We start from the raw sequence: 18582 nt of genomic DNA, 5'->3' as shown, positions 1-18582 counted from the left end.
CCCTAACCCTAGCCGCCCTTATTCCTCATTGCCTGAAACACGGCGGAATCAACGCCGCCGGTCACCACATTGACACCCCAGAACCCCCTGAACACCCTCTATCCGAATATGTTAGCCGCTTGGCTCGAATCTTCCTGAAGGTTCTCGAATCTTCATTTGAAGATTCGAGCCAAACTCAGATCTAAACCAAACAGCCCCTAGTTAACACCATAGCACCCCCTAGCATGCCTCGTTATGGATCCGGTGTTTGTTTGGCTCGAATCACTTCAGAGCTGAAGATTCGAGCCAAACATGAACTCACCCAGATCTGTTCTAAACTAACACCAAATCACCCCTTGGCTTCCCTCACCCTTGTGTCGTCTTTGGTTCCCTTCGAATCTACCCGGAAATGTTCGGATTTAAAATCCAAGATCTGAAACCCTAAATTTCCAATCTTGGAATATTTTTCAATTCAAATGAAGGATTGAGGTTTAATTGACCTTAGTCAAAGTATTTTCAGTTGAAAATACTTCGACTAAGGTCTGTTTGATTTCAAAAAGTCCGAATCCAAGTGGAGTTCTAGTCTGAATAAATTTGAAGGTTCAGAGGTATTTTTCTATTTCTTTTGTGTATTCTACATGTATTTTTGTTTGTTTTAATAACCTGTTAATTTTTCATATTTTTGTTTGATTAATTCTGTCATTTTTGTCTCATACCCGTATGTCTGATCAAATAAATGAATTGTTTCTGTTGGTTATGTTTGTTCACAATGTGTGTAATCGACTCGATTAAATTCGTCGATTAGTTACATTATGAATTCCCGTTTGTGATAATACTGATTGAAATAATCTGTTTCTATAGACTGTTTGTTGACAATTGTTGTAGATAATCAGTTTAAGTTAATACTCGTCAGTTAAATCACCCTTGTTTGTAAATCAATAAGTCTTTCAGAATAATTGTTGTATGTATATTGTTTCCTGAACATTAAGTTTTAGGGCATTGTCAATATATTGACAATGCTCCTGTTTGTTTGATCTTAGTTCAAAAGCTGAAGTTCAGTTTGAATTATTGTTGAAATTCAGTATAATATTGTTGAGATGTTAGGTAAATTCAATTTCACAATTGTTGGATAGATACAACTATGTTAGGAACTTAAGAGAATTGGTATTAGCTGTTTTAAATCAGGTTGATAATTAGGTTTGAACAGATTTTTAAATCTGTTTCATAATAGATTCTGATCTTGTATTAATGGGCAGTAGAAAACAGTAGGTCAGGGGCATTTCTGGGAATGAAACAGTAAAAACAGTGTGTTAGTGCTAGTGTATTATAATGTAATGTTAGTGACTATAGTTAAGATAATAATGGGGAACAAGGGATAATGGGACCTGTATAAATACAGGATCTAATTAGGGGAAAAGGGGAGAGTTTTGAGAGAGAGTTTTTTTCAGAGAGTTTTTAAGAAATCAGATATTAAGACTGAAGGTCAGATTTTGAACAGAGATTTGGAAAGAGAGAAAAAAATGAGGAGATATTAGGAGAAAAATCTGATTTGAAGGACAGATTTTAGGACTGAAGATCAGTTTTCAGAGAGAGTTTTTAAAGAGAGGGAGAGAGATTTTAAGAGTCTGATTTTAAGGCATTAGATATATACACAGAAATATATATACATAGAGAGAAATCTGGATAGAAGAAGAGAAGAAAACAGAAACAGAAAAATCAGAAATAGGAATCCGAAAGAGGAAGAAACTAAAATCTCAAATGTTATTCTTCTAGAATCTGCCCGTTGTTTGTTTTGTGGATATTGTTCAGTTTGAATCTGAAATCTTTCTCTCAAGTTTCTGTCACTGTTCATCTGGGTTAACGGGTCTTGTTCAGACTTGCTGTATACTGCTATTCTGCTGAATTTGTTACTGCTGCTACTGCTGAAATTTTAACTCCTTCTTCCTTCATTGCCAGGTACATATCTTTTAAAACCTATGTTGTGAAGGGTTTCAACATGACAATAAATAAAGTTTGAATTGTAATACTATCTTCTATTCATTTGAGCTCTTTAGTTAAAAAATTCAGCTTTGTTTCATGATTAAATAAGTAGTATATGTTGACGGGATGACTGTAAGTTAAATGTCATTTCTTGAAGTTTGTATAAGTGTTGTAATAAGGTTAATTTCTAAATTTTCATTAAGGGAAGATATAATTAAGTTGTCAAGGTAGGGAATATGGCATGAATGTTGGCCATTATTTAAATTTTATTTTTGGTGTTGTTAGCTAAGTAAAGAGTAATGTAGAAATATCAAGAAAACTACACTAGTAACATCTATTGTTAAATAAGGTAAAAATGGTGTTGGTGTTGTTTTCATGTATAAGATAACAGATGTATGTATAACCATTAGTGAAAAGTGATTTAATATAACTCGTTACGATGTTAGAATGTTATGAATGTTTCCGACATACAGTTAGGTTGCATGTAAGACAATTTTATTGAATCAGGTTTGTATATTAATTCCTTTCTTATCAACTGGATGTCTATCTACCATCGTAAGCAAATTAACCGAACGATTACAATTTTGGATTAAAAACAAGTATATGAGAATAAGATGGGATGTATAAGCGCGAGTTGCAACATTCTATATCAATGATGCGTAGAAATATAGTTTGCATTAAATAAAATAATAAAAATTCTTCAAAAAATATCTCTTCCCTTTATAAATCATTTTTTTAGTTTCATATACAATTTCATTCTTTGGTATATATACATATGTTGTATTTGCTAAAAATAGTATTAATCATATTTTTATTCTTTTCTTTTCATTTGAATAGTCTGGATGAATATAATTTATACGCGGAAATTATAATCGACGGGCAACATTTAATAAATTGTGAATTCTTTTAAAAGAATTTAAAGGCATCCCTTAAATGTGAATTTCTCAGGATTTTCATATAAAATGTGTAGATATAATAAACAATTCATGGAAAACCCATAATACCATTAAGAATATTTGGCGTAATTAGGGATGCGTTCGCGTAACCTGATTATATTTTTAAAAGCAATTTGAATTATACGTTCGCGCAACTTCGAATGAACTTTGTAATAAAAGGGATTTCTCCGAGGATATCAAAATAATTTCATATAGCCCGAGATGTGCAATTCATTGTCTAAATACAATGGTGACGATGTTCTTAATTTTTAAATTTTGAACATTTGAGTTTTAACAAAAAATATAATATGGTCAATTTTATTGTATACACGTATGCGTGACACGATCCCCTGTAATTATAAAAGGTATATAATACGAATATACGTACGCGTAATTCGTTTATATAATTGTAAACCATAAATAAAAGCGGTAGTAAAATCATGCAATAAAAACGTATTTAGTAAAATCAAGATAATTAAGCCAATAATAAAAACAGTTGAGCGACCGTGCTAGAACCACGGAATTCGGAAATGCCTAACACTTTCTTCCGGATTAACAGAATTCCTTACTCAGGATTTCTGGTTCGCAGAATAACAAACAGAGTCATATTCTCCTTGATTCAGGGATTAAAACCGGTGGCTTGGGACGCCTTAAAATTCCCAGGTAGCGACTCTGAAACAAAACAAATAAATCTCGTTTCGACTGTCCTTAAATTGGAGAAAACTCCCTACGCGCCCCGCGGGCGCGGAAAAAGGAGGTGCGATAGGTCCCATGAAGTCAATTCCCCAAACATCGAAAAGCTCCACCACCAGGATGTTTTGTAGCGGCATCTCGTGCTTCTTAGTGATCGTCCTGGTTCTTTGGCACCTGTCACACATTTTAACAAAGGCGTGTGCATCCCTAAATAATTTTGGCCAATAGAAACCTGATTGTAGCACTTTTTGGGCGGTCCTGTCTCCACCGTGATGACCTCCGTATGACGAGGCATGACAACTATGAAGTATGGCACTCATCTCCTCCTCAGGAACACATCTCCGCATCAACTGATCTGCACATAGCCTGTATAAGAATGGCTCATCCCACATGTAGAGCCTCACATCATGCAAGAACCTTCGTCTATTGTCTGGTGTTAATTCTGGTGGTGTCACCCCACTTGCAATAAAGTTCACATAATCTGCATACCACGGGGCTGTGCTTGAGGTGATTGCCAATAACTGCTCATCAGGGAATATTTCTTTGATTGCACCCCCTTCAGCCACATGGTTCCGATTTTCTAACCTGGACAAGTGATCAGCCACTTGGTTCTCTGTTCCTTTGTGATCTCGGATCTCTAAATCAAACTCCTGCAAGAGCAGGACCCACCGAATCAGTATCGGCTTGGCGTCCTTCTTCTCAAATAGGTATCTGATAGCTGAATGATCTATGTAGACGATGACTTTGGTCCCCACAAGATATGACCTGAACTTGTCAAATGCCCACACCACTGCAAGCGACTCTTTTTCAGTGATGGTGTAGTTCATCTGAGCTGGATTTAGAGTTTTGCTCGCATAGTAGATGGAGTGGAATATCTTATTTCTCCTTTGCTCCAAGACAGCACCAACAGCCAAGTCGCTCGCATCGCACATCAACTCAAATGGTTGCTCCCAATCTGGAGCAATTATGATTGGTGCAGTAACCAACCTTCCTTTCAGCTCCTCGAATGCCTTCAGACATGCATCATCAAATTTGAAGGCGACATCTTTCTCAAGCAACCTGCACAAGGGAGAGGAAATTTTCGAGAAATCTTTAATGAAACAACGATAAAAACCTGCATGGCCCAAGAAACTGCGAATGCCTTTGACAGATATCAGTGGAGGCAATTTTTCAATCACTTCCACCTTTGCCTTGTCCACCTACAAACCATCTTTGGACACCTTGTGACCCAGGACTATACCTTCACGTACCATGAAATGACATTTTTCCCAGTTTAGCACCAAGTTAGTTTCTTCACACCTAGCAAGTACTTTATCAAGGTTCATCAAGCAGTTATCAAAAGAACATCCAAACACAGAAAAATCGTCCATGAACACTTACACAAACCTCTCAACCATGTCAGTTAAAATGGCCATCATACACCTTTGAAAAGTCGCAGGTGCATTACAAAGACCAAAGGGCATTCGCTTGAACGCATACGAGCCATAAGCACACATAAAAGTGGTCTTCTCTTGGTCCTCTAGGGCTATAGCAATCTGATTATACCCCGAGTAACCATCTAAGAAGCAGTAGTACTCCTGGCCAGCTAATCTATCAAGCATTTGGTCAATAAAGGGGAGGGGAAAGTGGTCCTTCCGGGTGGCATTGTTCAATTTTCTATAATCAATGCAAATTCTCCACCCGGTGACAGTTCTTGTAGGTATTAAATCATTATTCTCATTAACTACTAAAGTCATCCCCCCTTTCTTGGGTACACATTGGACGGGGCTTACCCATTTTCTGAGATAGGAAATACAACACCTGCATCGAGCCACTTAATCACTTCTTTTCTTACCACCTCTTTCATGATTGGATTGAGTCGGCGTTGTTGCTCTACACTGGGCTTGTGTCCATCCTCCATGAGGATTTTGTGCATGCAGAAGGCTGGACTAATGCCCTTAATGTCAGACATAGTCCACCCAAGTGCTCGCTTGTGCTCACGTCGCACTCTCAACAGCTTTTCTTCCTGTAATTTAGACAAGTCAGACGAGACAATAACAGGTAAAGTGTTAGAGTCACCCAAATAAGCATATTGTAGGTGAGGTGGAAGGGGTTTAAGTTCCAATTTTGGGGCTTCCTCAATTGACGGCTTTGGAGGAGGCCCCTCTGGTCTATTCAAAGGCTCGAAGGGGTGCGTCCCTTGCAGGTACGCACAAGATGTATCAAGGATGTGCATCATCTCCTCAACCTCCTCATCAACCCCCAGGCTATCAAGCAACATAAGTGCTTTCTCTAGAGAATCGTCTAGTTATACATTCGGATAATGAATCAGCTCATCGGCCTCAACAACAAATATCATTGAGAGCTCCTCATAGTGGCAGGGAAGTTGGATTGCTCTGTAGACATTAAAAACTGCTTCCTCGTCATCTACCCTCAAAATCATCTTTCCCTCTCTCACTTTGATAATTGCATCACCAGTAGCTAAGAGAGGTCGCCCTAATATGATTGGAACCAGTTCGTCAGCCTCATAATCGAGGATAATGAAATCAGTAGGGAAGATGAATTTCCCAATCTGCAGCAACACATCTTCAATCACCCCTTCAGGGTGTGCTATCGATCTGTCAGCCAGCTGTAACAGCACAGTAGTGGGCCTTGGAGCTCCCAGGCCCAGTTTCTTGAACAAGGATAGGGGCATTAGATTTATGCTCGCCCCCAAATCGCAAAGAGCACGACCCACATCAGTATTGCCAGTGCGCATAGGAATCGTGAAGCTGTCAGGATCCTTAAGCTTTTGAGGGATCTTATTTTGGACCCTTGAAGCGCACTCCTCAGTAAGTGCCACTGTCTCAAATTCAGTTAATCCTCTCTTGTGAGCTACCACACCTCCTTTTTCCGTCCCCGCGAGGGTACAAGGGAGTTTTTCCAATTAAAGGACAGTCGAAACGGGATTTGTTTATTTATTTCAGAGTCGCCACTTGGGAGATTTAGGGTGTCCCAAGTCACCAATTTTAATCCCGAATCGAGGAAAAGAATGACTCCATATTACAGTCTGCGTACCAGAAATCCGGATAAAGAATTCTGTTAACCCGGGAGAAGGTGTTAGGCACTCCCGAATTCTGTGGTTCTAGCACGGTCGCTCAACTGTCATATTCGGCTTCCGGGTTAATCCAAATTAAATAATACTGGTGGATTACTGTTCAACTGTCATTTCAGTATTTGTAAATAATTAATTTCAATAGCTCAAGTCATCTAACAATATGATTTTTAATCTGACTATGGGATAATTGATTTTTAAAAAAAAATAAAATAAAAAAATTGACAATTCCATGTTGTATTTATAATTATAATTTTTATTACTTTCTGTTAATATTTGTTTTTCTCTTCTATTTAATATGTTATTTTTAAGAATGTAGAGATTGATTTTATATTTATAGACAAACTTAGTAATAATAAAAATGTAGTCATTAAAGGATATTCTTAAAATAAAGAAGGATTTCGCTAAAAATAAATAGATGTAAACAATACAAAAATTTGCAGGATTCTCCAATCTCATTTATTTATTTAATTATTTTAAAAAAAATATATACTTAGAATTTGGGATGGACTGTTTAGTGAATTTCACCCCCAAAGATAATAACGCGTTAGACTCTTTAGGCGCGATTTAATTAATTTTACCTTCTTAAAATCGGATGTGCATTTCATGCGACCCAAATCTAAATCCTAAAATGTATTCCCGCATTATACTAGTGGGCGACCTAGAACAGAAATAAAAAGACAGAAATGTATTCCCGCATTATACTGGTGGGCGCCTAGGACATGAAATGAAAAAGTGAAAGGTATGCCCGCATTATACTGGTGGGCGCCTAATTGGTAAAGAATAATTTGAATTTGTTTCCTCGATTCTCCGAGAAAATTTTCACTTGTGGCAGAAAATTTTCTGCCCCAATTCTGGCGATCTTTCTTATGGCGTATCTTTAGGCCATCATCAACACTTTATTTTCCTGTTCAAATCAAAGAAAATTTAGTTAGTTTTTTTTTTTTTGAAATATGGCGAGTGGTCATGTCACTCCTGATGGGGATGATTGTTCCCTTTCCCTTATTCCTGTTCGGCATTCCCAAAACTTGTTGGGGATGATGTTATTTGCTGGGGATAACATTCTGCTGGGGATGGTTTTTCCATTTATCCCTTCCCCATTTGTATCTCAAAAATTGCTGGGGGTTATTTTGCTGAAGATGGATTTTCCTTTATTCCCTTCCCATTCGGTGTTGTCCGACCACCTCGGAACTTGGGCGATATTCGGTCGGAGTCCTGCTGGGGATCGTCTTGGAACTTGGCCCACAATTTCCTCAACATTTTTTTTCAGCTCTTTCCCGTACTTTCCTTGCCATTTTAGGACAATATTATTCGGCCTGTCAACCAACGTCTTTTGTCTTATTGCCTTATCTCTGGCCTGCCCTTTTCACATTTTATGTTGTACCATTTTGGCAATTGGTAGTAAGCTCTGAAAGACCTTCCTTAAAACATAAATTTCTAGAAAAATTCTTTTAAACAAAGAAATGAAAAGATAGAAAAAGATAAAATCTTTCTGAACAAACGATGGGGAAAAGAAAAGAAATGAACTTATCTAGGTGATATAACCGATTCCAACGATCATGTTATGCATTCCGGATTAATCAACCCAGTCTATTTGTGTCGATCAATCTTTCTGGTGCCTTCACTTGCTGGGGATAAATAGGTGCCCAATTCTTCGCAAAATGCGGTTCTTTTCCGCCAATCTATCTTGTCGCCTCATAGTGCCCTTCACGGGGTTTTCACCAACAAGGCTCTCTCATTTCTCACAACTCCCATCGCCTTATGGTGCCTGTGAAGGTTTTCACCGATAAGACTCTCTCATTTTGTATTTCTCAGCTTACGTCGCCTTATGGCGCCTGTGAAGGTTTTCGCTGATAAGACTCTCTTATCTTATTTTCTCAGCTGGGGATTGGAGTGTTGCCGATAAGATTTTTCTCTGCTGGGAATTCTTATGGCTATCAATTCTTTCAACTCATGATCCTCATTCAGTCAGGGACCGGCGTTTTATTCTTAGTTTTCATTTGCCTATCTTAACACCTCTCGGATACTGATCGGGAGGTCTTTTTTGGACATCAATATAGGTTTTAGAAGAAAGGGATATAAAATTCAAAATAACTTTGATAGGTAAAGTATTACAACTTTTGGAATCAAACTCTTCTTTTTTTTTCAAAATTTAGAAACATAATTTCTGCCCCAGTTTTCTTGCTTGGGGATTTTTCTTTTGATTTTTTTTCCTTTTTTTTTGTTACCTTATGACCGAGCCGTGAGGCGCCTACGTATCCTCTTTGAGAAATCAGGTCGAACGTAGTTCACTCGATTCCTTTGTTTTTCTTGCGACCTTCCCTTTTTGTTTTTGTTATTATTTTCCTTCTTTTCTCTTTTTCATTTTCATTTTTCGTTTTCATTAACGATTCCAAGAGAGGTGTATGAAAGAATAAGTAAGGCACAAAGGGGTAAAACAAAGGTTAAAAGTGTTTGGATAGAAGAAAGAATTGCCTCCATCATTTCATTATCCGATAAGCACTAAGTACAGACAAACAAATAAACAACAAAAGAAATTACACATAATATCTTTTGACTGCATCAGAATTGATAGCCATGTCGACGCATCTTCCTTCGACATCTGTCAGACGTAAAGCGCCGTTGGATAATACTCTGGTCACAATATACGGCCCTTGCCAATTCGGGGCGAACTTGCCTTTTGCTTCAATCTGATGTGGGAGGATCCGTTTCAATACTTGTTGCCCTACTTCAAATTTCCTGGGGCGCACCTTCTTATTGTATGCTCTTGCCATTCTCTTCTGATATAACTGGCCATGACATACTGATGCCAATCTTTTTTCATCCATTAAACTCAGCTGCTCTAGTCGGGCTTTGACCCATTCATCATCGTCAATCCCGGCCTCAGCGATAATTCGAAGGGAAGGAATTTCAACTTCTGCTGGTATTACTGCTTCAGTTCCGTATACCAACAAATAAGGAGTCGCACCTATTGAAGTACGAACAGTAGTGCGGTATCCTAACAACGCAAATGGTAGCTTTTCATGCCATTGTCTGGATCCTTCAACCATTTTCCTCAATATCTTCTTTATATTTTTGTTGGCTGCCTCAACCGCTCCATTCGCCTTGGGCCGATACGGGGTGGAATTACGGTGTGTAATCTTAAACTGTTCACATACTTCTCTCATCAAGTTGCTGTTAAGATTAGCACCATTGTCCGTGATTATTATTTTTGGGATCCCAAATCTACAAATGATATGGGAATGGACAAAATCCACCACTGCCTTCTTGGTTACAGACTTGAAAGTTTTGGCTTCAACCCACTTAGTGAAATAATCGATGGCTACCAGAATGAACCTGTGACCGTTCGAAGCTGCCGGCTCGATAGGCCCAATGACATCCATGCCCCATGCCACAAATGGCCATGGTGCTGACATTGTGTGCAATTCCGTTGGTGGAGAATGAATTAGATCTCCGTGTATCTGACACTGATGGCATTTTCGTACGAAACTGATACAATCATGCTCCATAGTGAGCCAATAATATCCCGCTCGCAGAATCTTCTTTGCCAACACATATCCGCTCATATGGGGCCCACAGACTCCAGCATGTACCTCTGTCATCACTATCGTGGCTTGACCTGCATCAATACATCTCAGCAATCCCAGATCTGGGGTTCTTTTGTACAACATTCCTCCACTGAGGAAAAATCCATTTGCCAGTCATCGAATGGCTCTCTTTTGATCTCCGGTTGCCTGCTCCGGGTATATCCCCATCCTGAGGTATTCCTTGACATCATAAAACCATGGCTCGCCATCCATTTCTTCTTCTATTATGTTGTAGTAGGCATGCTGATCACGAACCTGAATATACAACGGGTCAACATGGATTTTGTCTGGATGGTGCAACATCGATGCTAAAGTGGCCAAAGTATCGGCAACCTCATTGTGAACTCTTGGGATGTGTCTGAACTCCACTGATCGAAATCGCTTGCTCAGATCGTGCAAACATTGTCGATATGGTATAAGCTTCAAATCCCGTGTTTCCCATTCACCCTGGATCTGATGTACTAGGAGGTCCGAGTCTCCCAAGACCAAGACGTCCTGAACATCCATGTCTGCAGCCAATCGTAGGCCCAAAATGCATGCCTCATATTCAGCCATGTTGTTGGTACAATAGAAACGTAGCTGAGCTGTAACAGGATAGTGATGTCCTGTTTCTGAAATAAGTACTGCTCCTACTCCAACTCCTTTTGCATTCGCAGCCCCGTCAAAGAAAAGCTTCCACCCTGGTTCCTCATTCAGTTCTAACTCCTCTATATGTATCACTTCTTCATCTGGAAAATACGTCCTCAAAGGATCGTATTCTTCATCAATAGGATTCTCAGCCAAGTGATCGGCCAATGCTTGGGCTTTCATGGTCGTCCTCATCACATAGACAATGTCGAACTCTGTGAGTAATATCTGCCATTTTGCCAATCTTCCTGTGGGCATAGGCTTCTAGAAAATATACTTTAATGGATCCAGGCGTGAAATAAGGTAAGTAGTATGTGACGGCAGATAATGCTTAAACTTCTGTGCTACCCAAGTTAGAACACTACATGTCTTCTCAAGTTGAGTGTATTTATTCTCATAGACTGTAAACTTCTTGCTGAGATAATAGATGGCTTGCTCTTTTCTTCCTGTGATGTCATGTTGACCCAACACGCAACCAAACGAATGATCCAGGACCGTTAGATAAAGGATTAATGGCCTCCCCGACTCAGGTGGAACCAACGCAGGTAGATTGGATAAATATCCTTTGATCTGGTCAAATGCCTCCTGACATTCTGTCGTCCATTCTATCGCGGCATCTTTCCTCAACAATCGAAAGATGGGTTCACAAGTCGTTGTGAGCTGAGCGATGAATCTGCTGATATAGTTCAACCTTCCCAACAGACTCATTACTTCTGTTTTGTTCCTCGGTGGCGGCAATTCCTGGATGGATTTGATCTTTGACGGATCCAACTCAATGCCTCGCCGACTGACGATAAATCCCAACAACTTTCCAGATGGAACACCAAATGCACATTTGGCTGGGTTGAGCTTAATGTCGTACCTTCGAAGTCTTTGGAAAAACTTCCTAAGGTTTGCTACGTGGTCTTCCCGACGCTTGGATTTGATGATCACATCATCTACGTACACTTCGATCTCTTTGTGTATCATATCATGAAACACAGTAGTCATTGCTCTCATGTACGTTGCCCCAGCGTTCTTCAAACCGAATGGCATTACCCGATAGCAATAAGTCCCTCATGGCGTAATGAAAGCTATTTTCTCTGCATCTTCTTCATCCATCAGAATCTGATGATACCCACCGTAGCAATCCACAAAGGAGCCGATTTCTCGTCCGGCACAATTGTCGATCAAGATATGGATATTGGGCAATAGAAAGTTATCTTTTGGGCTTTCCCTGTTCAGAATGCGGTAGTCGACGCATACCCTGATCTTCCCATCTTTCTTTGGTACTGGCACCACATTAGCCAACCAATCAGGATATCGAGTGACCCGAATAACCTTTGCTTGCAGCTGCTTGGTTACTTCTTCTTTAATCTTCACACTCATATCTGTCTTGAACATCCTCAGTTTCTGCTTGACGGGAAGGCATGCCGGGTCAGTGGGCAATTTGTGAACCACTAGCTTGGTGCTTAAACCCGGCATGTCATCATACGACCATGCAAAAACATCTTTAAACTCAATGAGTGCTTTGATTAATTCTTCCCTGATGCCAGGCTCAATGTGGATGCTGATTTTGATTTCTCGGACATTATCCGCATCCCCTAGATTTACAGCCTCGGTGTCATTCAGATTAGACTTGGGTTTCTCTTCAAATTGGCATAGTTCTCGGTTTATTTCTTCGAAGGCTTTATCCTCATCATATTCAGACTCATCGTCACAATCGATCTCTTATATCATTAAATCAGAGTCAGATTGATTTATTAGACTAGGTCGAAGATCCGTCGTGCATGCCATGTCATTAGAACCAGTAAAAAGAGAAATGTTCAGAAAGAGAAAAGAATAAAACAAAATTAAAATGAGACAAGAAAAAGAATTTTATAAAAAATGCGGGATAACAGGGTTCACACTTTTACAAGACAAAATGAGATTTGGAGATCTGTTCCCGTATTTCTAAAAATTAAATAATTTAACCTTAACTAACCTTGTTTTAATTCAAATCCTGTCCTAATATTTGATTCGCAAAATTAATTCATGTTTTAACTGAATTTAGCTGCATGATTCCGATTAACTTAACGTTGGCGATACTAAAACCCTTATGAATACGGAACTTATCAATTTTGCCAAACTGATTTAATAAAGTCATTTTTACGTTATTTTCTTCTATTTTAATTATTTGACAGTTTAATCAGGAATGAACATGCTTAAATATATACTACCTAATAATCAGGTTAAAGCAAAGCATTATTTAATACATCGCTACAATATGCCTAATTATGCAAAACAACGGCGATTTACAGAATAATAATACATGAAATAACATAAATGCAATTAATAAAAAAAACTAAATTAAAAATTTAAACTTCCATTCTTCATTTTCAGCTTACAAAAGGCCAAAATTACAGTTGTGTACCTGGTATTGTCAATATAAGAAGAAGAAAGTCAGCCACGTAGTACGTAACACAGCAACAACAATAATAACCAGCAATCCAGTCAACAGAAATCCCAGTGACAAATTTGAAAATCAAAATAAAATCCACAAACACCAACAACAAACAACGTACAGAAACCAAGGAAATTTCCAGATTTTGAAAGGCTAATTAATGTTTAACCCTTCTTTTCTAAACCCGTATATCAGAATATTTATCAGGTGTGTACTACTCTCTCTTCTAATTTACAGCTCTTTTTATTTGTATTTTTTTTCTTTTCTTTTTCTTTCTTGAAAGTTTTAATATTTTTCGAATTTTTCTTTCTCTCTTAAATATTCAGCTTTTTTCTCTCTCTATCTCTATCTTCTCCCCTAAAATCTGATCAAGCCTCCTATATATATCACATCCCCAAACCCTTTAATTAATTAATAAAACAACCATTTTCTCCTACCAAACCCATTATCTTCCCACTCATCCCCATTTTAATCCCACTAAATTAAACAAATATATCAACCTCACCCCATTACATCTTGTCCCCCATGCTTATCATAAACAATTACCATATTCCCCTCCACTACATTATGTCTTGTCCCCCATTATATTAAACAATTATATCACCTACACCTCATTACCTTTTGTCCCTCATGCTTAGCATAAAGAATTACAAAATGTACAATTCCTAAACTACCCGTCCGACCTTATTGCAATTATCATTTTACCCCTGAATGTACTGCAATTTACCAAACTACCCCCATCAGCTATAACCAATCAATTAATCAAACTTAACCAAAATATAACCAATATGACCAATTTCTACACAAATTCAAACAACAAATCACATGAACACGATTTCTGAACCAATTCAACAACAATATCACATGAACACAAATTGAACAACAAAGAACAACTAAAATTTTTATTGAACAATATTTTTAGCAACAAACAAACCTACTTTCAGATTCAATCAACAATAATAACAAACAAGTATATTCAGATTTCTAAATTCAATAATCATTTGAACTTAAAATCAAATCTAACAACATTACAACCAACAATTCCTATATTAAACTTAAACAAGATTATGAGACAAACTCAAGAAATAATCATAAATGATGAACAATAAACAAGAAAAATCAAACTTATACTAATTTCGGATTCAAGAACAATCAAACAAAGTATGAACATAAATGAAAAGATTCAACAACAATAACAAGCAAGTTTTATTCAAATTCAAATTAAACTTGTATTAAGCTTAAACAAAACAAATAAACTTATTCAAATCACTAAAATTTAAATAATCAATTGATCTTTTAAAATTAAATCCAACAAAATTATAACAAAGATACATGATTCCAAAAAATTAAAACATAACTTCACATTAAATCACTGAATTAAAAACGAACTTCAAACAAAGATGAACATGAATTAAATCTATTTTTAAACAAAAAAATATGACGGATTCACACGATTAAACCAACATACTCCCCGACTACAACTAAATTCTTTTTAGACAAATAACAAGATCGAACAAGAACCAATTATGAGCTTAAACTTGAATCTAACAATATTAACAATTTCTGAAAAATACATAAAATACATGAAACAATTGAAGAAATAATTAATTAAATTTCAATTTGAATCTAACAAATATTAAACTAACAATTTCACATGAACAACTGAAAAATTAACAAAACAATGAACATGAACAAAACAAAAATCAAACATCTACCGATTTTAGATTCGAGAAATATCAAAATGAAATACGGAAAAAAAAATAAAACTCAAAATCTACTAACCGGATCGAAACGACGAACAACGACTAACCAACGACGACCTCGGACTATGTAGGGACTGTTTTGACGACCCCCAACCAAAACTCGAACAGAAAACTCGACGTACCGGACCTCGACTCAACGAAAGACCCTCGAACTTTGACGAAAAGAAGAAGATGAAGCAACAGCAGAAGCAGAAACGTGAAGCAGAAGCAGCTGGCCATGGCGAAGAAGCAGCAGCGGTCGCGAGCAACAGGTGAAGGAGCAGAAATAGCAGCAGCAATCGCGTGGTTGCAGCAGCAGTGACGACGATGCTCGTTTGGACGAAGACATGGTCGACGTCGGCAGCCATGAAAGCTTGAGCTTGAGCTTGTTCATGGCTGCTCGGAGACGAAGAAACATCGAAGGTGGTCGACGACGCGACGGACTGTGTGCGACTGGCTGGACAGAGCAGCAACATCGCGATGACAGTAGGGTCGTTTGGTCGTTTGGATGAAGAACGAAGAAGAAGCAGCAGCCATGAAAGGCTGCTGCGTGTGTGCGTTTTTACTGTGTATGTGTGTGTGCGTGTTGACGTGTGTGTGTGTGAGTGTGACGGGGTGAGGGGGAAGGGCTGGAGGGGTGGTCGTTGGGCAAGGGGGGAAGGGCAGCCATGGTTGTGAAAGCTTGAAGAAGGAGAGCAAGAGAGGGGGCGGGTGGTTTTTTTTTCAACAGTGAATATTTTAGGGTTTTGTTAAATGAAAGATAGGGAAATAGGGGTGTTGGTCTTTGGGGTTATGGACTGGGTCGACCATCGAGGTACAGGCCCCAGAGGCACCCAACATTAACCAAAAACCATTGCCAATGCACCCCGAAGACCACAAGATCGAGCTTGTGCACGAAGGAGGGGAGCCGAAGAAACCCTCACAGACAGTGATGATGATCCGTGCCACTCTGAAAGAAAAATCGATCGATGAGGAAGCAGGGGTACAGTTGAAGGGGGAAGATGTCAAGCCAGTGGTGATATTGGGGAAGAATCCATCTGCCGCTACAAGGAAACCAGAACCAACCAAGTTGGTAATAACGGGAGCATCATCTGCACCCGTGGTTGTTGTGAAGGGGGTCTGCAGGAAGAGAGCTTCCGGGATCTGCACCCAAGGAAAATTATTTTATTTTGGATTTTTTGGGAGTGATTCTCATATAGGGCAAAAATTACGTGCTCACATGAGCCACTGTATCTTTTATGTATTTAGCATACTTTGGAATTTCACGAAGCACATCAACAAGTGGGATATTCAATTGAACCTGGCTCAACATAGAGAAGAATTTTGTGAACATGCGATCATCATTCTTTTTCTACAATCTCTGGGGAAGAGGCGATGGTGGTCTTGGGGCCTCCACTGGCTCTGAAATTTCAGCAGCATTCTTTGGCTCTTGAGTCACTTTAGGGATCAACTCTCCCTCAGGTATGGCTTGTCTTTCTTTTTCTTTGGCACTTCCTCTAGCTCCCTCCCGTTTCTAAGTGTAACTGCATTCACTTGAGGGTTCTTTTTTGTATCACTGGGGAGGGCGCCTGCAGGTCTAGTGTTTTGATTTGTTGCTAACTGCCCCATTTGCCTTTCAAGATTTCTGAAGTCGGTCCTGAGTTGCCGATTGTTAATCAACAACTTCTTTAGCAGATCATTGGTACTTTCTTCCATTTGTTGGGGTGGTCTCTGAGGCTGATTGAAATTCCCTTGGGTTCTATACTGATTCTGGTTCTGCTGATTTCCACCCCATGAGAAGTTGGGATGATTCATCCAATTTGGATTGTAAGAATTCCCGTATTGTGCATGCTGATTCGGTGGACTTCTGTTCTATTGTCTCACATAATAGATGGATTCTGGATTCGTGGGGCACATATCACTCATATGACTGTCGCCACAGAGTTCGCAGCAAATAGTCATTTGTTGTACATGTTGCATTGTCTGTGGTTGTTGCATTGTCATCCTAGTCATCTGATTGGCCAGCTTTGTAATATCGGCTCTCATGGCTGACACTTCGTCTAACTCAAGTAACCCAGCTAATTTTTGCTTAACTGTCTTTCGTGAATCACCCTCACCTTTCCAGTTATTATCATTAGTAGTGAAGTTATTCAACAAGATTTGGATTTCATTGTATGGTCTGGCCATGTAACTACCCCCACAAGCTGAATCAAGATTCATCTTTGAAGCATCATCTAACTCATCTACAAAAGTGTGACCCAATACCTCGTCTGTCTGGCAATGATGAGGACAGTCTCTGAGCATCTTCTTGTACCTTTCCCATGCTTGACGCAGTGTCTCGCCAGCTCGTTGTTCAAACCCAAGAATTTGATTCCTCAATACCTTTGTTTTCTTAGTGGGGGAAAAACTTGATTAAGAATTTCCTCGCCAGATCATCCCAAGTATGGATTGAATTTGCTGGCTCTTTATTAAACCACTCCTTAGCTTCCCCAATCAGTGAAAAGGGGAAAAGTGTCAGCCTGACATAGTCCTTGGAAACGTTCGGATAGTTGTAAGTATTCGTAATTTCCAAGAAATTTTGAATGTGCCTCTGCAGGTCTTCATGAGGTAAACCCACAAACAGCCCTGTGGATTGGATCAGCTGCACCATGTATTGTTTCAGCTCAAAGTGGCTAGTGATGTCAGGCTTCACAATAGCCTGAGTCATATTAGCCAGACTGGGCCTTGCGGCTTCAATCACCGCGCGTTCCTCATTACCTGCCATCTCAATTGGCTATGGTTGAACTACGATGTCCAACTCTCTTTCAATTCTGGTTCTAGCGTCCACCTCCCTCCTTAATCTGTGAAGTGTTCGTTCAATTTCGGGATCGAGAGGAAGGAGATTGTTTGCACTTCTACTTCTTCGCATTCAATAGAAACTCCTGCATTAGCACAAACAAAGTGAACTGAGAGTTAAAACTCGAATAAATAAGTAATAAAAGCTCAATTCAGTCAAGTAGCTAATTTCTAAGTCCCCGTTAACGGCGCCAAAAACTTGTTGCGACCAAAAATACTCATGCAAGTGCACGTGATCATTAAGTAATAGAGTAGTGAGTAGGGTATCGTTCCCACAAAGACTATGATTAACTGTTGACTGATTCAAACCCACTTTTTGTATCTACCCAAGAGATTGTTCACAAAAGAGAGATGTAATTGTTTTACTACTTAAACTATAAAGAACTAATCTAACTAAAGCAAGTAACTAAACGAATAGCAATTTCGAGTAACAAACAGTAGGAAAGGATATTTCAGGGTCACGGGCATAGTTAACAATCGTGTTGTGTTCTTGGTTTAGAATGACTAATCAATTTATCTGGGTTATTGATTGACAGGGTTGATATTACTCATAAGAATCTGTCGAGTTCTTACTCGCCTATTCAAGTCAACTCAATGCCTATATGTCTATGGAATTAAGATTAACAAGAACGAATTTACAATTCCTGTATTTCAACCAAGCAAGGCAATTGGGTATATGTCTATCCCAATTGCGAATCCGTTCCCCGAGACCCGGATTCAAGAACTTGCT

The 18582-nt window shown here is 38.8% G+C and overlaps 1 non-coding gene across 1 annotated transcript; it reads left to right on the top strand.

The window, feature by feature from the left end:
* The first annotated feature begins 17292 nt into the window (after positions 1 to 17292).
* LOC142176860 (small nucleolar RNA R71) lies at positions 17293 to 17399 on the top strand. Its single transcript, XR_012705666.1, has one exon. It is a non-coding gene; the product is annotated as a small nucleolar RNA R71 (small nucleolar RNA).
* Positions 17400 to 18582: the final 1183 nt, after the last annotated feature.

This window comes from Nicotiana tabacum, chromosome 22, assembly GCF_000715075.1.
Source record: "Nicotiana tabacum cultivar K326 chromosome 22, ASM71507v2, whole genome shotgun sequence".
In the NCBI taxonomy this organism is placed as follows: Eukaryota; Viridiplantae; Streptophyta; class Magnoliopsida; order Solanales; family Solanaceae; genus Nicotiana; species Nicotiana tabacum.
This window is presented reverse-complemented; position numbering and strand designations above follow the sequence as displayed.